The following is a 27879-nucleotide window of genomic DNA, read 5'->3' on the forward strand; positions in this document are numbered from 1 at the left end:
CTGTGGCCTACAAAAAGCTTTGAGGTTACCATACAATTGCAGAAACAACATGCTAGCTTATGCCTAAGCTGTCTTGGAAGTTGAATCAAAACTTTATCTTCCACTTAGCCAGAAAGTTTTCCAGGAATAATTATGTATTACATTCCTAACACAGAACTCCAAGAAATACAACTAGTATTTAGGCCAAATCCTTTATATGCTTCTATAAACTTTTTAGAAGAAGAAACCAAATGCCCCACAGCTTCCCTCTAGTTTTGCAACTTTGGGATATTTTAAGCAACCTTTTCCTTTCATATCCTCCTGTGATTTTTCAAATATGGCTAGTGCTTTATGCTGTCTTCAATGGAATAGTCACTCTATTTCTCAGCTTCTTTGCTGCATTTTAACTCTTGTACCAAAGCTGTACAGCAGCATCTGAGAATGGGAACCACTGGTGGGAAAAGCAAAGCAAGGGCTTCTTATAGCTTCCCAGGAAGCCTAAATTCAATTTCCCTTGCCAGCACACTGACAACACATCCACTCCAGTGCTGATTAGAATTCTGCAATTCATTGTTGCCTAGTGTGTAACAAAATCTTTGCAGCTGCTTCTTCTAAGGAAAATAGCTTGGGAGGGGGAGTGAAGAAGTGGCAGGGGAAAGAAAGCATCCTTAATCCTTTCCCCAGCTGCCACTTTTCCTTGGTCACTCTTCTTCCTCAAGCTGCTTTCCCTGGATTTCTAGAAACATGTTTCTGCAGGTAATTGGTTGGAGTGCTGGCAATGAAGCAGTGGAAAAAAGGAAATGGTAAGGATGTAGCCACTCACACTTCCACCACCACTTCTGCTCCAGCACACCAGTACCATCTCCTGAAGTCACTTTCCTTTAGAAGTTTTGGCAAACATCGTTGTGCATAAAATCTGACTAGTTCTTTGTATAGAATACTGGTATAACAATAGTTAATGCTCCATAACAATGGTTAACGCTTTCTGAGTGTGCAAAGCACTTTACAGATATTTGTCCTTCTGACAACCATGCAAATTAAGTAATGATTATTATCCCTGCATTGCAGATGGGGACAACTGAGGCTGAGAGGGAGCGGCATGCCCAGGTAGCATATGAAGGGGGGAACTGGGGCAGTGTGCCCCTCTTCGTGGTGCTCCGGGTGTTTCCTGGACTCCCCAGTGGGGATGGGATGGGTAAGCATTGCAGAGTTGGGCCCACCTGCTGTTCCTCCACTCTGGAAGCAGGGGGGACGGATGTAGCAGGTGGAGGGGTGACATGGTGATGCAGGCAAGTGATATTTCTGTGTCACCACATTGTCCTGCCCTAGGTGCCAGGAGGCTCTGGGACACCACTGGTTTTCCCTAAAGCCATACAGTGAAAACTCATGGCACAAGCAACATTTGAATTGGGGAAGTCCTGATTTGCATTTCACTCGCTACTCTATACTAACTGTAGGAGTTTGAGTAAAGTGTAATCCACTTTCTATCAGGGTGCATGCATGCTCCTGCATTCACATAGACAAATTTGTCATTAGAGCACTTTAATAAGAGAGTCACTGAGTAAGTTAGTGACTATGTGAGTGGGTTCATTGGTAATGGTGAACTCATCTGTGTAGTCAGTTATATTGAAGGAATTATCGAAGAAACACTTCAAGAACGCTGGCAGACCGAAGAAATGATTTGGCACACCAGACGGTTCAATTAGTTCTTTTTCCATTTGGGGAGAAAAAGCAATTAAGGGGAAACTTCATCCAGGTTGTAAAATTATGAATGATATGGGGAGAATAGAGAGTGAGATTTTTTTCTCCCCCTCTCATAATATTGATTGGAAATTGCTTGACAGTATGTTTACAAGGCCGCCATCCTAATCACTCATAGCTAGGAGGAAGCCCTTTGAAAACAGTGGATTTACTTCTGAGTAAACATGCATAGGCTTGCACAACATGCATTTCACTTATGAGGTTTGGTGGACAAACAGTGAAGGATGAACTTGTGGATCTACTTGTGGGCTTTTGGGATGTGTCCTTGATCTGATTCAGCAGTGATTTTCTTACGTACTTAGAGTATTCCTCGTGCAAGTTTTGGAATATGCCTGTGGTACAAAGAGAGAATACATTTTGACCTTCATAAAAATTGTTTTTTTCTCTTATTCGTGCTATAATCCTTCTTATCTTCAATTCCTTGTCAAGAAATGCTCCCCATTCAAAATTCTGTTTAAATTCCCTGTTCAAAATTCAGCTTCTCAAAATTCTGTACTCATCAGTTAGAGACCTGCAGTGGGTCTCCATTGCTTTTTATTTTGGTTCTTCCCCAGTAGGTAGCAAGGCAAACCCTTAGGGGGTGTGTGTGTGTGTGTGTGTGTGTGTGTGTGTGCGTGTCCCCTTCCCCATCCCTCCACAGGCAGCAAGGAAAACCCTTAATGGTGTGTGTGTACCAAGCAAGCCCTAGAGAACAGACTCAACAGGGGACAATTGGATTTGCTAAAAGGAGCTGATCTAGTTCACTGTAACTGACATCTACAAAGATAAACAACACAGTCCTGTAAACATCTGAAAGACTGGCTGTTTTATAATGGCATAAACTTTTCTGAACTAGAACCCACTTTGACAGATGCATGAGGTGTTATCTCCAGCCTGAAGAAAATACATGGGTACTGAGAGAAGGTGTTTGTCAGCCATGGAGCCCAATGCAGATGCAATGGGCAACTGTAAGTCAGTCACATTTCTGTGCAGTGTCCAAATAAGAACAGAGTTCTCTATTTACAGCAGCCAAAGCAGAGACAATTAGAGCCTTTGCATCTTATGCATCAGAACTAAGTGCCATTTTGTCCAACGAGGATTACAATCAGGGAAGTGTGTACAGGTGGGGCCTCGGTATCCATGAGGAATCTGTTCTTGGAGCCCCCACGGATACCGAAAACTGCAGATAACAAAATCTGTGGTTTCAACCTCTTTAAACTCTCTGAAGGCAACTGGAGCTGCACTCCAGTCACCTCCAGAGGGCTTTCTGAAGGGCCTCCTAATACCACAGAGGTCATGAGTGGATGTGCGCAGCCTCTGTGGGCTTCAGAAAGCCCTCCAGAAGTGACAGCTCTAGTTGCCTTCAGAGGGTTCAGGTTGGGCCAAATCTGGCTCAGTGTGGGTCAAAGGCTCCAGGTAAACAGGCTCCACGGGTAAACAAGCTCCACCTGTATAGGATTGGAGCTTATTACCTCTTTGTAGAGGTAAAGATGCCACCAATCTCGCTTAAGTACAAATGGAGTAGAATTGAATTTGATGATCATTTCTAGTTTGGCAATTTCACACTGGAGCCTCTCTTTTGAAGTCTTTTTGTTGAAGTCTCATAGCCTTGAGGTCAGCAGTACAGTGTGCAAGGAGATTGAAATGATCCCCTACTGGTTTCTGAAAGTTTGATTAGAATCCCCTCTGCCATTTGTTGACAAGAGATTGATAGTGTGAGCTGTGACAATAGCAGCCAGTTTCTCCAGTATACCTTTTTCAGCTTTTTTTTTCTTTCTTCATGGACAGATGGACAAGAAATGTCATTTTGTGGGCTTCTGGGATCTACCCTGGTACCAGATGCCCTGCCCCCATTTTTCAAGGGTGGTCAGTCTTGTGACATCACCAGCCCTGCTTCTGAAATGTCAGCTTTTTGGATGCATCCAACCTCATAATCCTAGCTGTAACCCCTTTAAAAACTTTCTGTGTGGGTCCATCTGTGATCTGGGCCAGTTCACAAATTACGCAGAAGTGACCTTGGGATTGCAATTGAGCCTACACTCAACAGGAGTAAGGCTCCTGTTTTTGTTTTTTTTTTGCAAACGCATTTTGGTGACGTTCATATACCACATTTTTAAGTGGACACTAATAAAACTTACGTGAACATCTAAAAATGTAATGTGTAAATTAACCCTCAGCACCCAAAGGATTTCTAATCCTGCTTTCATGAGCTGCACAGCCCTTGCTCTTGCCCCCTTTGTTTTGTGTTGCTTTGTTCCTTCTCTGCTTGGCCTTTCCCCTCCTGCCTCTGTTCTGCTTCACCTCGTCTCCAGGCTACATCCCTTCATGAACTATCTAAATACATCTTGTTGACTGCACTGCATTACATGCTTCCTTGACAGCCACACATCCTTATCCCCGATGGTGTGCACACATCCTACTTGTGAAGCATTATAATTTGGGTGGATCCTTTCTTGTCATGGTAGTGACGTTGCAATAGGTATTAATTACATTGACGATTTCTAGTACTTGCTTTCTCTATTTTTCAGGCTCTGCTCTCATTGTTTCACATAAAATAGCTTTTTTCCCCTCACCCTGGGCTTCCTTTCTTCCTGTTTTTTCCCCTAATGTTTATATTCCAATTTTATTTTTTCACCTAAGTCCCAACTGAGACTTTCTTCCCAAAATATTTTCACTTGAACAGCTTGTAGAGGCCTAGGAGCTTCAAATCAATCATTTGCTCTGCTCCCCTTGCCTCCAGAGGGTCCTCTGAGCCCAGCAGAGGCCATGGACAGACGTCAGACTTAAGGCAAAAAAAGCAAGTTCCAGTTTCTCTGTGAAACCGGACGTGATGTTTTTAATTCCTTCTAAGGCATTAGGAGGCCCAGGTAGTCCTCAGGTTCCCCTCAACTCTGGAGGGTGGACGGGGGAAGCATTCACTTGTATCCACAGTTTCACTTAACAGTGGTGGATTCTGAAGCGGAACCCCCATGGATACGGGGGCACACTTGTACTTAAGATGGAGCTCTTGCCAATCCTGGTGCCATGACAAGTGTATGCTTATGTGACAAAGTGGTTCCCAAGATATTTTTGTTGTAATCACACTTAAATTGTATAATCTAAAAAAAAAAATATTCATGTGAAGAGGCTCTACTCATTCCTTGGCTCCTTTTGTTCCCACAGGTTTTTTTGCATTGCTCATGTTCAAAAGTCCTGGAGACAGAAACATTTCCTGAAGTACACACCTCTGACACCATAGACTAGATCAAAATCAGTTGCTAAATAAGTATTACCTCTTATGGAGCAACACCAAGATCTATAGGAATGCAAATAATAATAGCTAATTAGAGGTGTTTTGGCTGCAATCCTGAGTATACTTCCTTTGAAATATTCAGTCAGGGAACTGGGACATTTCTGAACAAACATGGTTAGGATTGGTTTCTTAATTCAGTATCTATAGTGTGTTTTATTTCCCATCTGCTAATATACGCACAGCAGGGGAAAGACTTGATTGCACCCTTCCTGCCCATCAGGAAGACCTGTTTGAGACAATCTGTTTGAGTAGAGATAATGGTAGTATGATTTTCTACAGTTTCTCTGCAATTGGGTTTCAAAGACACACTGCCTCTAATCCTGGAGGCAGCATACAGCTGCCAGGACTAGTTGCCATTGATAGGCCTGTCCTCCATGAAATTGTCCACTCCACTTTTAAAGCCATCTACACTAGTGGCCATCACATGTTTTGTGGCTGCAATTCCATTCATTAATTATGCACATAGTGGAGAAGTCTTTCCTTTTGTCATTCTAGGGAGGGGAGAGTAAAAAACACCCAGTGAGGAAATGCACCCCCAGATCTTTTCATTTTTTGGTATGCCTTCCTAAGATTAGTTAAAAAAGCATATACAGTCAGTTCTTGTTATCCACTAGGGTTAAGTTCCTGGAAAACCTAGGGGATATGGTGGATACTGAATCACTGAACCTGTGGGAAAAATGGGGTTAGGTTCCAGGAGACCCTCTTCATCGTACACTCTAACTTTATGAACCTGAACCTTAACTTGATGGGGCTGGGTGATAGTAAGGGCTCATCAACATCTCCAACATCTAATGCTTCCTTCTCTGTGCTAGCTAACCCTCTACTCATTGAAGGCTGCTAGTCCAACAAGGTCTCAAGTGTTCAGCAGTGAAGAGGGGGTTGCTTTACCCCTCCTCCTCCACCACCTGTCTCTTGGCTCACCCCAGCCCCAGAGTAGCTCTCAGGTAGCCTTCCAGAAACCACTCATCATAGGCCTAGATGCCTTTAAAAGAGGATTGGACAATTTCTGGAGGAAAAGTCCATCACAGGTTACAAGCCATGATGTGTATGTGCAACCTCCTAACATTAGAAATGGGCTATGTCAGAATGCCGGATGCAAGGGAGGGCACCAGGATGCAGGTCTCTTGTTGTCTTGTATATTCCCTGGGGCATTTGGTGGGCCACTGTGAGATACAGGAAGCTGGACTAGATGGGCCTTTGGCCTGATCCAGCGGGGCTGTTCTTATGTTCTTATGGTCTCTCTTTGCCTGGGTTGTGAAAACTGGAATCCCCAAGATGGTGGGGCAAGTCTGGAAGTGGGCATAAATGATTCTCCATGGGCCAATATCAATGCCCATTTGATGCAGAAAATTGACCCAATCCAAACAACTTACTAAAAAAAACTAGGAGTACTGTATAATTGAAGGATCATACTCTGAACGTAATTGACTGGACGTGATTACCACAACCCCCTCCCACATCAAACATATACTGTATAGATGCCTCTTCCTCTCCCCCCTGCACAGCACTGACACTACATTCTGCTAATGTAGAATGTAACCACTGTCTCTTCTCTTTCTCCTCTCAAAACCTATCTTACCCCCACCTGTCGGCTCACAGCTGTGCTGAGCCCCCATCCCCCTGCCCTGAGTGCACTGGCACATTATTCACAGATAAGAAGAACAGAGTCACAGATAATGAGAGGTAGGTGGCAATTCTGCCCCTCAAAGATAAGAGAATTCACGGATAATGAATTTGCATATAAAGAGAACTTATAGTGCATCAAATTAGTGGACTTGGAATAAGACTACCATATATAATGCCTGAATATGTGTTCCAGAAAGAGCTTCCTTGCTCTGAAGCTCTTTCTCTTGCATTGAAAATGTACTTTGCGATTATACATTCTTGTGGAGCGTTTGCATCTGTCTGGTCTGCATTCAGAAGAAGTGGTGCTTAAAACCCAGCAGTTACTCTTGGTACATTCTCAGAAATTGATTCCTTGAACCCTTTTTCTCCTGATGAAACAGCAGTTGATTGTTGAAATGTACTTGAACTTTGCTGAAAAGCAGTGTAATTTACAGAACAATACCTTTTCATCCAAGCAATTAATTTGCTCACAAATATAGCTGCTGGGATCAGGGACAGTCCAACTGCATCCACCACCTGATGCCTGACCCACTGCAGCCACAGCTATTGCACAAGCTACCCTGTAGGTTATCCTGCAGAAAACCAAGGAACAAAAACTGCAGTTGCTTACTTTGCTCCTTCCTGCAGAATCATTTTGGACAACACCAGAAATGCGGGTCATGCTGGGAACTCCCTGTGTGCCCCATACTTTCTGTTCAGATGAAGGAAACTAAAAGGAAGGAGTGACAGAAATGGCTGATTCCTTCCTCATGCAGTCTGTTAAAGGGATCATGTTAGGAAGGAGCTAGGCAAGTGTGAAGGAAACAGATTGATGCAGTGCCACGTGTGGTAGGCTGGAGAGAGGCAGTGGTATCCTTGGGCACTCCATGAAGTGGCACTCCAAGTTTGCTGCTGCATTTGTCACCACCAGCCACTCATTCACATCATGGATGAGTGGGCCCTGACTGACTAATTGACTGACACCCACCTACCCACACAACCTCATGAACAACAAATGAATAATCAATATAATAATTTGAAAAAGTGAGGTTTCTGCATCATCATTCCCTTGAAGCCCTGCAGGTTTATGTGACCTAGTCCTAGAACTATCTCAGACTTGAGTCACATCAATTTTACTGCAATTCCCAAGTATGCAGTTTTATTGACTACTGGAACAAGCAGCCAATTGAGGCTGAATATATGTTCTTCTGTGGCCATTTGGCTCTGGCTTTAGCCCTGCTACAAGAAGGTTTCCTAGGAAGTTATTGAGGAGATTCTTGACTTTTATGTTACCTCTGTTTGTGTGCACATGTGCAAAGGATGAAGAGCCAATAAGACCTCAAAAATAGTGTTTGCGGATCCTCATAATTGCTGACCCAATTCTGAATTGAGATGAGGGGAGTTTGCCCATCACTACCTGAGAAAAAGAAGATGCTTCTAATGTATGTTTGGGCTTCATTAAGGGCTAATCCAGAGCTAATTACACTGGCCTGTTTTTAAACCAACTTGATGGAAAATGCTGACCTAGTTTGTATCTTATTTTGCTCTTCCCTGAGCAGGAGAATATTTCAGGACAGCCATTTAAAGGATTAAAAAAAAAACTTTTTGGATGAGAAAACACTGTACCCATTGGAGCCCCAAACTTAATATTATAATGCCGTTGTACGAATAGATGGTAAGGCCACACCTGGAGTATTGCATCCAGTTCTGGTCACCACATCTCAAAAAGGACATAGTAGAAATTGAAAAGGTGCAAAAGAAAGTCACTAAGATGATTACTGGGCTGGGGCACCTCCCTTATGAGGAAAGGCTACAGTGTTTGGGCCTCTTCAGCCTAGAAAAGAGACGCCTGAGGGGGAACATGATTGAGACATACAAAATTATGCATGGGAAGGATAAAGTGGATAGAGAGATGCTCTTTACACTCTCTCATAACAACAGAACCAGGGGACATCCACTAAAATTGAGTGTTGGGAGAGTTAGAACAGACAAAAGAAAATATTTCTTTACTCAGCATGTGGTCAGTCTGTGGAACTCCTTGCCACAGGATGTGGTGACAGCATCTGGCCTGGACACCTTTAAAAGGGGATTGGACACGTTTTTGGAGGAAAAATCCATTACAGGTTTCAAGCCATGATGCGTATGCGCAACCTCCTGATTTTAGAAATGGGCTACGTCAGAAGGCCAGATGCAAAGGAGGGCACCAGGATGAGGTCTCTTGTTATCTGGTGTGCTCCCTGGGGCATTTGGTGGGCTGCTGTGAGATACAGGAAGCTGGACTAGATGGGCCTATGGCCTGATCCAGTGGGGCTGTTCTTATGTTTGTACGTTAAACTTTAAAAAAAATTAAAATTGCAGTATCTTTCTTTCTAGCCACTCCCAAACTGTTCTTTTCAGTCTCATATGTTTTATGAGTCATTCAAAGAGCCAACATTGTTGCTCTCAATCAGAGACTGCTGTCCAGTTCTATCCTTGTACACAAAAATCTAGAGCAGCCATTTTCAACCACTGTGCCGTGGCACACTGGTGTGCCGTGAATGATCCCCAGGTGTGCCACGGGAATTTGGGAGAGGGTCATTTATCAATAGGACCATTAGGGGATGTGAGCCCTCATTGACAGCACAGTGTGCCTCGTCAATTGTTAAAAAGCTGATGGTGTGCCTTGACCATTTTAGTGCCTTGCCAGTGTGCCGCGAGATGAAAAAGTCTGAAAATTACTGGTCTATAGACAAGGGGCATTTTGCATAAGGGTCTGCCACAATTCTATTTATATGGTCAGCTGGTCATTTGAGTTGTTTACCATGAGCCCAATCATTGGTTATGCCCATGGTCACTTGTCAGGTTCCTTCGCACATGACTCATCAAAAAATTGCTGAAGATCATACAGGTCAGCTTGGTCACCTACAAACTCTTCAGTTAGATATGTGTGGGACACAATATCTAGGAAGTATAAATTTGATCCATTTACTCATGCCAAATTAACTCTTTGGGTCTAAACTAAAAATAGGAAGGAAGTCTTTTTTTGTGGAAGAAGTGGACAGAGAACAATTTTTACCTTGGATTAATTAATGTATGATATAGTCTTGGGCAGTCAGGCAGTGGAGGTCAAGAGATCTCTGGCATGTCGAAGTCTGACGTTCAGGGGGTCAGGTTCCAGTTGTGTGGGGGGGGTCTCACTGCTTGGTGCCCCCCCTTAGGCTCAGGTACTTCATCCTGCATTTCAGCAGCAGGTATTATCACCCCCCCTTCCAAATCTGAATCTTGGCTGTCACTCAAGGTCAGGGTTATTATGACAAATACTTACAAATGTAAAAAGCTATTTTGTGTATTTGTACGTACATTATTGTCAAATACTAACTACCACTGTATACCGTGTTTTCAGAAACTATCAATTCTCTGTTATCAGAAATGTTTCTGGTCTCAGCTGAATTGTGGTGATGATCCGATACGCTTGAATTTCCCAAGGAGGATGAAGAGGGGGTGGGACACATTGTGTAAAGAAAGTTCTTCAGAATCTCTCTTCATAGCTTGAGGAAACATGCACTATAATTACGGCTAATGAGCTAGTTATAATTTCCTTTTCTGTTGACATTAGATTTATAATAAAATTGCCTGCTCATATTATTAGAAGGAAAAGGGAGGGAGGGTCACTAACTTAAGAAAGAGAAATAATGCATCAATAATATGTTGGATAGAGAGGGCTTATTAGATAATGCAATAGTTCACCTGGAACCTTTCTAATTGTTGCCTCTCAGTGTTGTCTGCATGACCCTGTCTGTGGAAGCCCTGGGATCTCAAAAAACACAGAGAAGGCCGCATCTCAAAAAAGATATAGTGGAAATGGAAAAGGTGCAAAAGAGAGCGACTAAGATGCTTACGGGGCTGGGGCACCTTCCTTATGAGGAAAGACTACGGTGTTTGGGCCTCTTCAGCCTAGAAAAGAGACGCCTGAGGGGGGACATGATTGAGACATACAAAATTATGCAGGGGATGGACAGAGTGGATAGGGAGATGCTCTTTACACTCTCACATAATACCAGAACCAGGGGACATCCACTAAAATTGAGTGTTGGGAGGGTTAGGACAGACAAAAGAAAATATTTCTTTACTCAGCGTGTGGTCGGTCTGTGGAACTCCTTGCCACAGGATGTGGTGATGGCGTCTAGCCTAGACGCCTTTAAAAGGGGATTGGACAAGTTTCTGGAGGAAAAATCCATTACGGGGTACAAGCCATGATGTGTATGTGCAACCTCCTGATTTTAGAAATGGGTTATGTCAGAATGCCAGATGCAAGGGAGGACACCAGGATGAGGTCTCTTGTTATCTGGTGTGCTCCCTGGGGCATTTGGTGGGCCGCTGTGAGATACAGGAAGCTGGACTAGATGGGCCTATGGCCTGATCCAGTGGGGCTGTTCTTATGTTCTTATGTTCTAAGGTACTGAGCCAGGGACACCATAATAGGTGTCAGAAAATGTCTTAATTTATCCAGCACTTATTCTACACATTACACAGGCTGACACAGACAACTGAGGTGACAGAATTCTGAACTATGTCACCTCAGATTGCAAGAGGGGGTATATTTTTAAATATTCTCCCATGTATTGAAGAAAAAAACAACACTTCATGCTCCTTGCATGCAGAAAGGCTCAGTGTAGCTCTGTTGCTGGTTCTTTTTCATTTACAGCAGAGAGGGCAAACTTTCGACTTTAGGGATCCTGGACCTTTAACCATTGTGTAGGAGAGAGAATTTCAGCTGGAATTTCTGTACCTGCTGAAATTCCCTCTTCTATACAATTGTTAAAAGTCCAGGATCCCTAAAGTTGAAAGTTTGCCCGCTCTTGATTTACAGCATTCAGGGAGTTCCCCCCCCCCCTTGGAAGAGCATTCAAAAATATGACACCTCACCCCTACAGATTGAAGTGGCACTGTCCAGAAGTGTAATGCTCTCCTTCATCTACCACCATGGTTTGAGGCTTACCAGAGAACATGGGATGTTTCTCACCTGCTGATAGCTTTGGCAATAAGCCAATACCTTGACACAGACCTCAGTTCATCTACTTCATCTACCTCAGTTCAGGATTCTACTACTACATGACAAAACATTTGGGAGACCGGTTGGATCTCTCTGTTCCATTCAGGCATGATATGTGAGGAGAGGGGTATAAATGAGAGCAAGTCTGCTAGCCACACAACAGCACCTTCCTGTATTTGGGACTACCTTCCACAAACAAGCATCAAATGCATGGAGTACCAGGAGGTAGCCAATAAGCACATCAGTGCAGGGGCCATGACTAGCCAGTGAATTTCCATTTCCCTCTGCCCATGTTCAACGTATGTGAGGAGAGTAACAACCAAATTGGAGCGACGGCACTGAGGAATGGGATATGTAATCACCTCCTCCTCCAAGCTGCTGCTGATAGCTAAAAGGTCAAGTCCATTGTACATTGCCTTGAGTTTTTCATAGAAAGGCAATTAACAGATAAATGAACACATTACTGTATTTAACACACACACACACACACACACACACACACACACACACACACACACACACACACACACACACACAACTAGTCCATGCTATTGTTCAAGACAATCAATAGCAGTTCCTCCCATAGCACTTCCATGAGGAAAGGAGGGATTCTTATTTACATATACTTTGTGCGATTAGCTTGCACAACTCCAGAATCTCTTCATGGTAACTTCATTATAATTTCAGTTCTGTTTTTCTGCTTTTTATCAGCTTCAGTCTTGTCACATAGAACAATACTGTCAAACTGTGCCCTTGTCATTTCAATCTCTCTTCCTATAATTATATTCCGAGAATTCAAGACAGTTGGAGTTTCTTTGACGTTACTTTTTCCCTTAGAAAAACTACAGAGTTTCCCTCAAGGAGATGGTGGAGAACAAAGCTCATTCCCTGTGAATGTGTCTTCATATGGTGCATACACCAAAACCTTTTTAGTAATGCTTGGGTTCAGGAGGTCAAAACTGTAGCTACTGATAAGAAGGCTGATACAGAACAACTCCCTTTTAGTTCCTGAACTTTCTTTCATGCACTACAATGCCTACATAGCATCCACTAAATAGCATCTTTTGAAGTGTGAATATAATTGTCAGAATATTGCCCTTCCCCTTCGCTTATCAGCAGGAGGAAGCTTTGCCCTACTTGACCCTGAAGTCAGGGTGCTAGGGTAGAAATAAAGATGCACACACTGGGGAGCAAGATCAAGGATGCAATTTCTTTAGGCTGATCCTTCTTTCTCATGCCTAGTGTTGGAGCAAAATGGGTGACAGCCTGCCTACCCAAGGATAAGCAGCATGGGACCGACCAATTGCTTTTCATAAGGGCTGAGCTGGAATCTTCTGCTCCTCGCCAGGTTGCAGAGATAAAGCCCTTCCTCCTTTTCACACTGTTCTGGCAGGTCGATAACACAGGTTTACACACATTTTGCTGTCTTAAAGTTAGACCTATTCTTGAGTATATTTGGGGTACTGAATCCAAACATGGCATCTTTACCCAATTAGCTCTATTTCTGAGGGTACAGCATAGCCACCTTATATGTTGATTCAAGCAGTTTCCTTGTGAGGAAGCCATATTGTCAACTTCTTCACGAGGGAGATGCTTGAATCAGCATTTAAGGTTGCTATGTTATACCCCCAAAATGAGAGCCAATTGACGGAGGTATTCTAGGGCAGGGGAAGAGTGAGTGGCAGGCAGGCCTGTGGCCGGGCTGGGACAGAGCAGGTTGTGGGGCTAGGATTTGGCACTTAGGCTAGATCCTGACCCCCCAGGTGACCCAGCATAGCTCCAGAGTGGTTGGATCTGCACCACTTCTTTAGATGGTACAGTTCCAAGTAGCCTGATTGGGGCTGCTGCCACATTACCTGGAGTAAGGGGAATCAATTCCCCTTGCCCTTGGCTGAGCTGCAGACAGCCCCAACCCTGCAATGGTCAATGGGGCTTACTCTCAGGAAAGTGTGGGTAGGACCACCAGCCAAGGCTCGTCTGCCTACTTGCGAGTAAACACGACCGTGAGGCTGCTTCACTTTCCATAGGGCTGGGAGGGAGGGACCTCCTTCTCCCTTTTCTGTTTTTGGGGGTTGCATTCATTGGATCAGGACCATTCTGACGTCCTTGGGGTCCTCTCAGCCTGCCCTGAGTCCTCTCAGTCCTTGTCTGGACTAAGGCAAGTTTGCCTACTCACGCGTAAACGCGGCCATGTGGCTTCGTTTTGGGCTCAATAGATGCAGCTGGGAGGGAGGCAGGGACCTCCTTCTCGTGTTTTTGGGGGCTATATTCATTGGATCGGGACCATTTTGGTGTCATTGGATTCCTCTTAGCCTGCCCTTTCCAACGGACTATGGCAAGTATGCCATAGATTTTTAGATTGTGAGCCCTTTTGGGACAGGGAGCCATTAGTTGTTTGCTTGATTTTCTCTGTAAACCACTTTGTGAACTTTTTGTTGAAAAGCGGTATATAAATACTGTTAATAATAATAATAATAATAATAATAATAATAATAATAATAATAATAATAATAATAATAATTGTGAGTAAACGCACGATACGGCCCACTTTCACTTTCCATAGGGCTCCATGCATTTTTTCTTTCTGGTTTTTTCGCCATAACTTTTGAAGGAAAGAAGCTATTTCAATTCTGTTTTTGTGCATTGCACTCCGCTGGACATTCCGCATCCAATGGTGTATTGCACAGTGCGGTAGCTCTTGAAGCCGCAAAGTTAGCGCATCCTCCCCCAGGGCACGTCACCCCCCCGCGTGTCACCAGGTGCGGACTGCACCCCCCGCACCCCTTAGCAATGCCAGTGCCTGGGTGGGTTATAAGAGAGTTGCTCTGCTACTACCACACAAAAGTAATCTTGGAGATCAGCAATGAACCCAATGAGGAAGACTTCTAATACCAGCCCTGGAGTAAACCAATCTGACAGTTTACCTCCAGAGGACTGTTTGCACATTATGCTGCACTTGAGTGCACACTTCCATGTGAATGACAGTGCCAGGGTTCATTTTTACAGATCAATAATCCGTGTGTGTTGCACATCATAGCTTGTACGTGCATTGAATAGAATTTGTGAATAACTGTACCCAGTACAGTCACATGTGAATGGCCCTTTAATCTTAGATCTTTTCTTCTCCAACCTGTCCATTTTACCAGTAGCAGATCTCTGGGCCCAATTTATCTGTTACCTTGATGACATGATAGTTGCAAGAAAGGTAGAACTACACAAATTGCATTCTATACGGGAAGCAGTTGGTGTGAATTGACTACCCATGTAGTCAAAAACCTATGTATTTGTGATTATATTTTAACACCACCAGGGGACCCCTTTACTGAGATGTGGGTTGTATTGGTATGGTGACAATGACTGCAGCCATGTAAGGAGCTGTTTCACACATGGAATGCTCCCCATATGGGTTTATTATTCTGTGAGCGCCCTGCCACAGAAGTAACATGAACCAGGCTCTTTATTGATGATTTGTTGCCAACAGGGTTCTAGAAAGAACAATCCTGTGTTTTAGCTCACGCAAGCTCCCTGAAGCTCTTCTCAGCTCATAAATGTTGATTGATCTTGTCCTATAAACTAGGAGCCAATCCTTCTCAAAGTGAGAAAGTGTGCACTGGGTGTGTCCTTTCCCATTAGTGTTCCACAGCAGCAGAGCGAAGAATGCTAGAAAGTCAACAGCAGCCACTTGTCTTGATGATCTGTGTAATAGCACAAGGAACAGCAAGCAAAGTAATTGGGGTTACCTGGGATGGATCTATTTGACTATGCTTGTTCAAATGTCCTGGTTACAACTAATCAGGAAAGGAATTCATGAGGGTGGGGGGGGGGGAGGAAAAGGAAATGGGACATGGAACCTGTGAGCCACTTCTAAGGCCAAATCATGGTTGGCAATCAACAAGCATGGCATTTAAGCCCAGCTTGTGACCTAGTTCTTATAGAAGTGGCAAGTCTGTGCTTGACCCTGTTCCACTTTAGGCTGCAGATGTGGGTTCACATGACTGAATGCTATTCTCCTATAAAAAACATCTCTCCACAATATAGTGTTAGGGATAAACTGGAGACTAAAATGAGCTGAAAGAATGCAAAGAACTCATAATAAAATAGCAGCTCTTGGAGTTTCCATGCCATGCCAGGACAAAAAATTATATACACCATGGGGATAAACTAATTGCCACACTTGGCTTCCAGGATGTACACAGCATACCATGCTTGATATGGGCCTTGTTGTGGTTTCTGTCAGTCAAGCAATGGAAATAGGACGTTTATCAAGCATCTGCTGGTCTGCAATACATAGTGGGTACACCATGCATCTTGCATAAATCTCATGTTGACTAGACCAAGCTGTTCTTTCTTGTATGCAAACAGTGGTAGAGTACTCAACTGCATGCCAATGGACAATTTGGAAGGTTAATTTTGGAAGAACCAGGCAGGAAAATCCCATCTGTGCCTTCCAAAGGGGAACAGGGTGGTTTTTTGAAAGAGAAAAAAGTACCAATGCACATATATAGAGGGATTTGAGTGAAGGTGGCAGTGCTGGAGTTGGGTATATTTTTATCTTGGTGGATGATGAGTTATCTGTCTCATCAGAAGTATGGGAGGGATGTCATTCTCTCTTTCATACATTGAGGGTACTGAAAAGGACTTTTAAAGAAGCCTTTTTAAATCACAAAGGAGTTTTGACATCTGTTTGAGATTGTAGCATTGAGATGTTTCTTTGACTGCCCCAGTTTGATCCAATGTTTCTTGACCTATATAACATTCACAATAACCTAAATAGCTCTTTGTCATTCATGAAGCAAATTCTTGGCAGGAAGGAGGAAGAATGAAATGAACACTACTACATCCATGGAAGCAGTGCTTGTGCAAGGACCCACAACTATTGAAGTATCTCTATACATGTTCCTAATTTGTGCCTGTTCTCTCCTCCTCCTTCCTTTCTTTTGATTCAAGGCTGTGCTTCCTTAGAATGTTACTATATTTTGCACACACAGAGAGAAAGAGAATAGATTTAATGGTCTAAAGCATCATATTTTAAATTATTTAAATTCCCTTGTGTTCTGCTCTTGCCAAACCCTTTATTCATCTGGGCTAGATAAATTGAGTTCCCTGCAACTTACTTGTGTGTGGAGGGAAAGTTTCCTTTCTGAGAAGCTCTTAAAAAGCAAAGTCTTGTTTGTGTGCCTAGGCTTTAAAGATCTAAAGATGCTTCTCTCTAACAAGTGATGATTGCTCAGATTTTTTGTGCGTGTGCCCAAATTTCCCTTGCCTTCTGACTGAGAAGTATACTGTATATTATTAAAGAATTTCCATTCAGAGGTGACTGCATAGCCATGATGCGTGTGTACCGATCAAAGCAGTGCACAAAATATGCACCTGTCTCTAGGAATATTTTTCAGATATTTTTCAGGCAATAGTTAATTAACAGTATTTATATACCGCTTTTCAACTGAACGTTCACAAAGCGGTTTACAGAGAAAAATCAAATAACTAAATGGCTCCCTGTCCCAAAAGGGCTCACAATCTAAAAAGATGCCAAGGAATACCAGCAGACAGCCACTAGAACAGACAGTGCTGGGGTGAGGTGGGCCAATTACTCTCCCCCTGCTAAAAAAAGGAGCACCCACTTGAAAAAGTGCCTCTTACCCAATTAGCAGGGGTTTTATTGCAAATCCAAATTTAAAAGTTGCAACATTATTTTCTATAGAAGGAAAATTCCTAAATCTTTCTACCACCTATATCTCATCTAGCGTCATCACCTATACAGCATTTTGAGTTCATATTTTTTCATACCTAGAAATCATGAGAAGATGCACCTGAAAGCTGGTGTAGAGCAGTGGTTAAGAGTCAGGACTCCCCCAATTCAAATCTCATCTCTGCCACAAGTGCATGAGGTGACCTTAGGCAAGCTTATCACCCTCAGCTGTATTATAAGATTATTTACATACCCCAAAGAGGAGTTGTTAAGAGTTACATCAAGCACGTTTATATGAAGTGGTCTGCCCATTCAAAAAGCTCCATACAAATGCTGAATATTATTATTACAATATACTGATCTTAGTAATTTGTACAACAACTTTGGGAAGAATACTGGTCTACTTTACACAATGCAGATAGATAGTGGTGACTGAGGACACGATCCAGTGTTGATGCAGCCGTGCCAATGGGCTTGCACAGCACCCTGCAATGGGGGAGGGGCTGGTCACAGTGGCCTCAAGTTAAGCAAATTTTGCAGCTGCAACGGTGCTGGAAAGTTGGATAGGATTGGGCCTTGACCCTGAGAGACAGTGCCTTTTCTTAGGCCACTCAGAGCTGAGCTTTGGACCAGGGACCTTCTGGCTGTTTACCAGTTTCTATCTGTATGCTTGAAAGAGACAACCACATGGCTCAGGGGATTCGTAGTCAGGGCACAATGGCAATACAGATGCAGCCTATTTATCCACGGATTTTATCCATGGATTTTTTTTATCTTTATCTTTTTATCTTGTAGCTTGTAGTTTGAGGTACAGCTTCTCTGAAAACAAGATTGATATTTTTGCCATCAAGCTTAGAAACCAGGTGTGCATCTGTTCCAGAATAAACAGGAAACAACTCAAATGGGGTCTATTCAGTCACTCAGAGTTGACTGTGCTACAGAACTAATATAAATGGATATAAAATATAGCTTGTCATTTTTCAGAAACCTGTTGATTTTTGTTATGATTCAAAAAAAATCTTACTTTTACAAGTGGTTTGTGTCACCACCTGCACTGGCAGCGGTAAGAACTCCCCTATGCAGCTATCCTCTAGTGGTGGCTATTTTTACTCATATGCCCTGGGACAAGGTTGGTAAGATATAAGTTACTGAAGGGAGGAGGATGACCACTGAAAATCCTGCTGCTGCTATGCTAGGCAAAAGCAAAAGCTACTTGTAAAAAAAAAGGGGGGGGGAATAAAAATAAATGGGCCCAAAATTAATGACAAAAATATAAATAAAGTGGAAAACCCAAAAAGAAATGGGCCTCCTAAAATGAAAATATTTTGAATGCCATTACACAAACAGTTTTTGTTTGTAGAACGAAACGTTTTGAAATCTTGCAACCTGAGCCTCTATTAGGCTGCATGTATTAATGGATAGCTTGTATTCTTGTATCCTAGAGCCCCTTCAGCTTTAAATTCCTCACCCACCTTTGTCACAGGGTACATCAAAACAGCATCTGGTATGTCAACTGATACTTGGCACATTCTGAAAATAGAGTGAATTTTTCAGTGGGCCTCTGAAAGTGTTCCGTAGTATGATCTGCTTTCCCACGCTCACTGCTGCAGTATGATGAAGCAGGTGTATTTTCTGTCACTGTGTGCTGACATTACTTTCTATTTCCTCAAGGAAGGGTGAAAAGGGGACGAGAAATAGCTGTGGTCCAACACAACAAGGCGACGCACAGACACGAGGCACAAGAACATATAGAGGAAAAAAGATGTGACATCAGACAGGAGTCTGAAAACATAACTAAAGGAATAAGCAAGCAGTTTCAAAGATTTGACAGTTTCCATATACATGAGGGCTCCGTTGTGGAACCCCCCACGGTTATGTGAGACCATAGATATGGTTTCTCTGCATAGATATGGTTTCTCTGCTCCCCTGGCCTCTGGAGGGTCCTCTGAGCCCGACAGAGGCTGCAGACATCCATCCATGGCCTCTGCCAGGCTCAGACTGAGCCCAACTGTTTAAAAAACATGACTTCTGGTTTCTCCCTTATAAGTCATTAAAAATGTAACTTCTGGCTTCACAGAGAAATCAGAAGCTGCCTTTTTTTAAATGTCGAGCTCACTCTGAGGCCATGGATGGATGTACGCAGCCTCTGCTGGGCTCAGAGGACCCTCTGGAGGTGAAACGCATGGGGGGGGGCATGGACCTGATCCGTGCATTAGTGAATCCATGGATACGGGATCCATGGATACGGGGCTCCCTGCACATTCTGATAATCAAATTGCACACAAAATGAATATGAATGAATTTTTGTTATACTGTATTTCGAGAGTAATTCCCCTTCTGTTATCTGTGGAATGAAATCTCATTCCCTTTTTCCTTCTTTTAGGGCCAAGTCAAAAAAGCTACTTCCATTTTGGGTGGATATGTTTTCAGTGGTACATAAAAATACCTTCCTGATTTTCAGCTGTTTATGAAAGTGTTCAATTTTTTTTTAACACTGTCTTTCCTTGTGCTCATCTCAGTAGCATTGATATGCTTCAGTCGATTCTATAAAACACACTGGAAAATTGCCCACAGAAAAATCCCATTTTTATAAATGCCCACATGGAAAAATACACACAAATAGTAATTTTCAAAATAACTGTAACCCATTGAACCCCCCCCCCCCCATCTTAATTATTTATATGCATATTTTTCCATGTGGGCAATTTTCCATGTGGGGTTTTCCATGTGTGGGCAATTATGATAGTGGGGTTTTTCCTGTGGGTTTTTATAATGTGCTTTTTTCTGGTTATTATTAACAGTATTTATATACCACTTTTCAACAAAAGTTCACAACGTGGTTTACAGAGAAAATCAAATAACTAAATGGTTAGGGCTTAAGTTGCATTGTAGCCGATTAGATGTGGTCATACTATAGGCTGTGACATTTTGTTCACTATGTGGTCCCTTATTGGCTAAAGGAGAAAAGAGAAAAAAGCAGCCACCAGTAGGATTGAGAGCACCAAAGCATATAGGAAAAAAAGTTGAATATTTCCATGTCAGGGGAACAGGTTCTACCATACTGAAACTGCTACTTTTGAACTGAAAAACAAAGGTAGAGACTATTTGGTGCACCTCCCTGCCCCATTCCTAGGTTGAATAGGACCCAAAGCTTGAGCTCTCTTCCCTGGATTCTTGCAAAACAGAGAATACTGTACAACTCTTTAAGTTCTCCAGTGTTGTACAAGTCATTTGATAATTTTATTTGTACTTCAGCTTCTTTAGGTCACCTTAAGTGGTAGTGTGCTTGTGTGTACAAATGCTTTATTGCAGAATTGGAAGTTTCTCAAGGTCTTTGACTGGGCCCTGATGTGAACAGTCTTTCCAATGGAAATAAAACTAGAATGAACTCAACTCCTCATGGGGAGCGGACTCCTGAGAAATTCAAAGTGTGAATTGAATGTCTACCAACACTGTCTTCCTCACTTTCACCTCACTACAAGACCTGCGAAGAAGCCAATTTTTCCGGTGTTGCTGTGATCAAGCCTGTAAGCAGATCAAGCCTGTAAGTGAGTCGCCAGCTGCGATTCAGGAAAGAGCAGTTTCCTCAATGGAGGAGTGTGTTGAATTGGCCTGATGTCAGAAGACAGAGGTATGAAACACAAGTTAGAAGAGTCATGTTAGGATCAGAGTTTGTTATGGGTGGTGCCATCTTGTGCAGGATTGCAGCTAGGCAAGGAGGGAAACCAGGAGGACAAGTTGAACTAAAGGTTAAGCGTTTCTTCAAATACTTGATGAAATTGGCAAGCAAAGCCTTGTGTCTTAATATGCATGAAACAGGACATTTCAGTAAAGACAAGAAGGGCAACAGACCTTAAAATGATGTGTGTTTTGATAATGTCTAACTTTTTTTATTTTTTAAAGAACTATGAACATTGGGTCATTGCAATTACACTATATGCACCACCCATAACAAACTCTGATCCTAACATGACTCTTCTAACTTGTGTTTCATACCTCTGTCTTCTGACATCAGGCCAATTCAACACACTCCTCCATTGAGGAAACTGCTTACAGCAGGGGTGCTCACACTTTTTTGGCTCGAGAGCTACTTTGAAACCCAGCAAGGCCCGGAGATCTACCAGGGGGGAAGGAAGCGTCTGACAGACACCCCCTTTAATGTATGGAGCCCCTGCTGGAGTCTAGTCAGTTTTGTTGCTGCATGCCTGAAGAGCAGCTAAAATGTCAGTTTCAGTGTCAGTTTAGTGTCAGCTAAATATGTCAGTTTTGTCTAGTCACTAGACGAAACTGACATATTAACAGTTTGGAGAGACAGGGCTCCGCGATCTACTCATTTTGCCTCGCGATCTACCGGTAGATTGCGATCCACCTATTGAGCACCCCTGGCTTACAGGCTTCTCATTCATAGGCTGAATGAATGAGAAGGGTTCTCATTCAGAGAAGTGAGATCATGTAAGCAGATCATGTAAGCAGGCTCCATGTTGCTTTCACTTCTCTGAATCTAAGTAGGAGTAAGTCCTATTTAAAGCATATTTTACCCTGGCCCATGTTTGCGCAAACATGGGCCAGGGTAAAATATGCTTTAAATTGCTGGTTTTCTTAGGCAACAATTCTAGACAAACTTTCCCCACTGAACACAATAGGACTTACTTCTGAGTAGACATGCCTAGAATTGTGCTCTTAAAATTATTACTTATTGCTCTTAAGAACATAACATAAGAACATAAGAACAGCCCCACTGGATCAGGCCATAGGCCCATCTAGTCCAGCTTCCTGTATCTCACAGCGGCCCACCAAATGCCCCAGGGAGCACACCAGATAACAAGAGACCTCGTCCTGGTGCTCTCCCCTACATCTGGCATTCTGACTTAACCCATTCCTAAAATCAGGAGGTTGCGCATACACATCATGGCTTGTACCCCATAATGGATTTTTCCTCCAGAAACTCGTCCAATCCCCTTTTAAAGGCGTCTAGGCTAGACGCCAGCACCACATCCTGTGGCAAGGAGTTCCACAGACCGACCACGCGCTGAGTAAAGAAATATTTTCTTTTGTCTGTCCTAACCCGCCCAACACTCAATTTTAGTGGATGTCCCCTGGTTCTGGTATTATGTGAGAGTGTAAAGAGCATCTCCCTATCCACTCTGTCCATCCCCTGCATAATTTTGTATGTCTCAATCATGTCCCCCCTCAAGCGTCTCTTTTCTAGGCTGAAGAGGCCCAAACGCCGTAGCCTTTCCTCATAAGGAAGGTGCCCCAGCCCCGTAATCAGCTTAGTCGCTCTCTTTTGCACCTTTTCCATTTCCACTATGTCTTTTTTGAGATGCGGCGACCAGAACTGGACACAATACTCCAGGTGTGGCCTTACCATCGATTTGTACAACGGCATTATAATATTAGCCGTTTTGTTCTCAATACCCTTCCTAATGATCCCAAGCATAGAATTGGCCTTCTTCACTGCCGCCGCACATCGACCTGTCCACCACCACCCCAAGATCTCTCTCCTGATCTGTCACAGATCTTCTCTCTGCAGGCAGTAGCAGAGCCAGAGGGGGGATGAAGCTCTTATACAAGACCCACACAGCTCCAAAACTTGCCATGTAAGATACCCCTCCCACTCACTTTCAGGACCATTCAGAGAAGTGAAACAACATGCAGGAGATGCCTCCACGCTGCTTTTGCTCCTTGGAATGGCTCCTAGAGTGGGTGGCAGCTTACATGGCAAGTTTCAGAGCCATGCAGCACTTACAGCTCTGGCCCCCACCAGCTCTGCTACTACCTACAGGTGATGTTTTGATATTTTTCTTAATCTCGATTTTGTAATCCGGTCATTACAAGACAAGGAAGCTGTCAAAATAATATGGGGAACAGTTAACATTTCAGAGGTTCTAACATGCTCTATATGGGCTAAAGTCACCTTTGTGAATCAATACCTTGTAAATTTCCTTTCTATAGGTTATGCAACAAGATTAATGATGCTAGTTATCTTTGATGTGGTTTAAAATCAACCGAAAAGACTCCACTAACTTGAAAGGGATGTTGAAAAGTCTTCTATATGGTACACTCATTATCTAAAAAACTCATCAGATAATCCTAACATTTGGAAGTTGTTCCCACAGAGCTTATTAAGGGAGGGGACATACTGTGATTTAGATAACTAGAATTTTTGGATTAGTTAGAGGCAGGCTAGACGCTGCATTTGCCATTCCATTTGCATGAAGTTTAGGTTTTTGTTTTCCTCTAGGAAAAATAAACAAACTTTTTGCAAGCAGAGGTGGCAAATGCAGTCCCTGCCTGCTCGCTCCTGCTGCTCCGCCAACTCCCACTAGCAACATCCCCCTCCCACCCAACCCCTGAGCAAGGGAAAGGAGTGGAGCACTAATTGCTATCTGAACCAGTGGGGGTGGGGCATCCCCAGAACTTCTCAAGAACATGTGAGTCACCCAAAAAGGCTCCATGGGCCATATCTGGCCTGTGGGCCATATGTTTTGACACTCCTATCCTAGGTCTTTATAATTCAATATAGACTCGTGTCCAGAAACACTACTCTGTTTTGTCCATCTTTCCACCCAAAAGCTGACTGTGAAGACAGGACAGCCTGGCTGGTCCCTTCATTTCCTCAGGTATTCCCCTTAGTTGCTCATTGTATGATCTGTGAAAGGGCTGGGTCTCCTTCACTATAAGCTTTTGGGTGATGACTTAAAGCAGGGTATTGAACATATGTCCCATGGGCCGTGCATGGCCCGAGGAGTCTTTACGGGCAGCCTGCATGCTCTGGGGGAGTTCCAAGGTCACCCCACCCCTGCTCGCTCTGACCTCAACCGGAGCTCTGCTCCGGGTCAAACCTGGAAGTGACATTTTAAGGCCTTCCAAAGCCTCAGAGCATATGTGACATCCCTCAGAATGTCCTCTGGAGGCAACCAGAGCAGAGCACTGGTCATGTTCGGGCAGTCAGCATAACTTCCGGGGGCACTTGGTAGGTGCCATAAATTCGATGTGGCCCCCAGGATGGAATGAGTTTGACATCTGGGCTTAAAGGAATGTCACCCAAGAGCTCTTGCTGGAAGCAAATCTGGAAACCTCATCTTTGATATCATTACTATCTTCTCCTCCTCTGTCTACTTATCATCTAGAAGTAATTATGAAAACAGGCTTGACATCTTCACTGAGTCTTCTACTGCCAACTTTAGGCCATGCTCCCCACCTCACAATTTCCAATAGTATTTGGTGCAGATGTTCAAATAAGACGATTCTCATCATACAATTGAGTAAAAGTTATTAAGAAAACAATGTGCTTCTTAGAGGTAATATTGCCTGTTTCTCCCTCCCTTCAGTTATATGAAGTATTAATTCTGTCTTCGCACATGTAAACTGTCCATTTTTTTTTCCAGGCATACCCACCCATGAATGGTATTGCATGAAAAAACCTCAGTATGAACTAGGCTATATATGCAACCAGACTGCAGCAATTTCCATAGAACCTCCCCCACCACTTTATAATGGAAGTGATTATGGATTGTGTTCATGTACAGCCCAGTACAATATCCTACACAGGAGGAATTGCAAGGAGAAAACACATGACCAGTTCTCCTGTGTGAACCATCTCATAGTTTGTTTCTAATGTTAGCAGCATGTGTTCCTTCTTCCTGTTATCTACCATGTACCCTGCCAACAAACTCCATATGCCTACATACCCTAGATCTTGCACAGAAATGCATGCAAAGTAACACAACATACTCTATGAATTTTGGATTTGTAGCAGAAATTAGACTACTAAAATCTTGCCAGAATGGAAAACTAATGGTTTCTTTCACAGTCTAATCACAAACTAATGGTTTCTTTTCACAATTGTATATATACATCAACAACAATCTCGACCACTTAAATATCGAAAAATTCACTAAAGTCTTGTGAAATGAGTTTGAGAGTACTGTGTGTATATGTGCCTCCAGCCCAGCCCACTAGTTAAGGAAATATAGGTTTTCAGTTTTTTTAATCAGTCACCAACATGACAAGGCAGGGATTCTTCAAGCAGGGCCTAGGAGAGGGGGGTAAAGGGGGTAATTTGTACCCGGGCCCAGGGTCAGAAAGGGAGCCCAGGAGCCAAAGAAGGGGGCCCAGAAATTTCCTGGGATCTGACATTTTCCAATTTCACGCAGACTCACTGCCTACGCGGGATGCTGGGGTCTTACCGTGGGCCCGTGGTGGCGGATACTGACGGAAGCCAAACACACCAGGCCCAGGAATGCATACATTCCTTAACAGTGTCACATCTGGGAGGAAATTGGCTGCTCCAGTGCATCTTTAGCTTTTGGGTCTGCTAACCACGAAGGAGTGTAGAGGAGCTCAGGGACACAGCTGTGGGACTGCAGCTGCTGCAGAAGTACACAGTGTACACAGGACACTTTCCATTCTAGTGTGAGTCTAAACACAATGCTACTAATCTCCTGCAATGATTTTCTATATTTGAAAGGTTTTAGAGAGACTTAGGAGTGTGTTTGCTTTTCCATATCGAGCTGCCGATGCTGGGCAGGCAGGTAGACCTGAGTTCTGCATTAGGAAGACTGGTACACCTGGGCTCCAAAGACTATTCTGGCTGTTGCCACTTTCTCCCTACCTGTTTTGCCCCCAATCTGCCCACCCAATTGCCATCCCCCCAGTCTGTTTCACCGCCTCCCTCTTTGGGAAGGGGTCCAAAATAAACTTTGTACCCCCTGATAAAATTCATCTCAGAGGCCCTGTTTTCAAGTTCATCCAGCACCTGAGATACCAGGCCAGATACCACCTCCATTACCAGTGAAACAGCACTGGAGGTGCTCTAGCCAGTTCCTCTCCTCTGCTGTTCCTCTTCTGCTCCGTTCCCATTTTCCTTTTCAAAATCAGAGAGTGGGAGGAGTATTGGAAGCGGGCAAGTGGACAGAAGTGGCCACTCCCTCAATCTGCCGCCTAAGGTATTGCCTCAGACCTCATGATTTGGCTGGCCCTGGTGATTCATTTAAAACAAACCCTTAATTCTGTAGCTATACAATATATAATTTTGTGATGTAATTGCATATTATCAGTAGGAGGTCTTGACTTGTCCTGAACAATAAGCAGTAGTGTATTAATCACCTTTCCGCAAAAGAAATTGTGGTGATATTTAACCCAGCGGTGTGAGGAACTGAGAATCCAAATGGGAAGAATTCCAAGACCTTCCTTCACTAGGTAAATTCAGCCCATAGAATTTAAATCCTGCAACTTTCAACCTTTACTTCTTAACTCAGAGATTTTCAGGCCATGTGCTGTGGCACACTGGTGTGCTGTGAATGGTTCACAAGTGTGCTGTGGGAGGTTGGGTAGGGTTATTTATTAGAAGGGGGGAGTTTATTAGTCATTGTCTGTGTGTGGGGGGGGGTGAGCCTCTCACCAGCAACACGGTGTGCCTTGTCAATTGTCAAAAAAAACTGATGATATGCATTGACAATTTCAGCACCTTGTCTGCATGCTGTGAGATGAAAAACATTTAAAATCACTGTCTTAACTATTTGCATTTAGAGTCATCTCTTGATGGCCAGAAGTGACATGCTCATGAAGTTTTTCAAGCCTTGAATCCTGTCCAATGTAAGTTGTTAGGGAAGAGTATAAACACCCAGCAGGGCATTTAATCTTTAATCAAAGCATTTTGAAGTGATTGACTCCAAGCATGATTTGAACAGGAAGAATTACAATTTCTAGATATAAGATTCTGAGATGTTTTTTAAGTTTCTTAACTATGAACTTGAAACCTCGGTCCACAATGCTAGACTTGCTGGACTGCATTTGCCTCCTGATATTTGTGAAGCACACTACCAAGTTCATTTCAATGTGGTTTGTACAGGAGTGCCATGTGGTAGGTTCCACCCTTTCTGAAGAAGTTGTAATACACCCCTTAAAAATATTTTGGATGCCTTTGCCATGTGATGATGATCTGGTGGGTGATAGGAGATGACAGGTCAGTGACTGACCTGGATACTGATAACTTCAAGCTTGCAGAGATGGAGAGAAGAGACTTGGTTGCTTTCACTCATTCTGACTGGCTCTAATTGCTTATCTGGGCTGCAGTTGCCCTAGTAAATAAAAATCAGCTGTGATGCCACACAGAATTAAGAGGTCATGGGCTAGCCTAAACCTAACTTTCTTTGGGTTGCAACATCACATAATAAAAATTTCCTTAAAATCTCTTTTCCTTACCCAGTGAGTACTCAGTTGGTTGATCCTAGATGGCAGCTGTGAAAGAAGACTGCAATATTCCTTTAGGAAATACAAGACATAGCAAACTGCAGGCAACTCTGAGCAAAGTCATAGCCTTGTAAAACTGTATTAAGATGCACACCCAGCAGCCTATAAGTTTGTGCTTCTTAACTGCCCTGGTACACAGAAGCCCTTGCCTTTGCCAAGCATCCAAGTTTCCACACGCTGTGTCTTCACAGTAACGTGAAGACAAACATAGGGGGAAAACCCCCTGGTGAGATTTTTGTGAAAGTCATTTGAACACAGAAAGAGACTGGTGGGACTGGGAGCAGG

General features: G+C 43.3%; 1 protein-coding gene across 1 annotated transcript in view; it reads right to left on the bottom strand.

Moving 5' to 3' along the window:
* SH3RF2 (SH3 domain containing ring finger 2) overlaps positions 1 to 27879 on the bottom strand; it is an 80861-nt gene that overhangs the window by 52053 nt on the left and 929 nt on the right. The window lies entirely within an intron of this gene.

The sequence above is a fragment of the Tiliqua scincoides genome, chromosome 2, assembly GCF_035046505.1.
Source record: "Tiliqua scincoides isolate rTilSci1 chromosome 2, rTilSci1.hap2, whole genome shotgun sequence".
NCBI lineage: Eukaryota > Metazoa > Chordata > Lepidosauria > Squamata > Scincidae > Tiliqua > Tiliqua scincoides.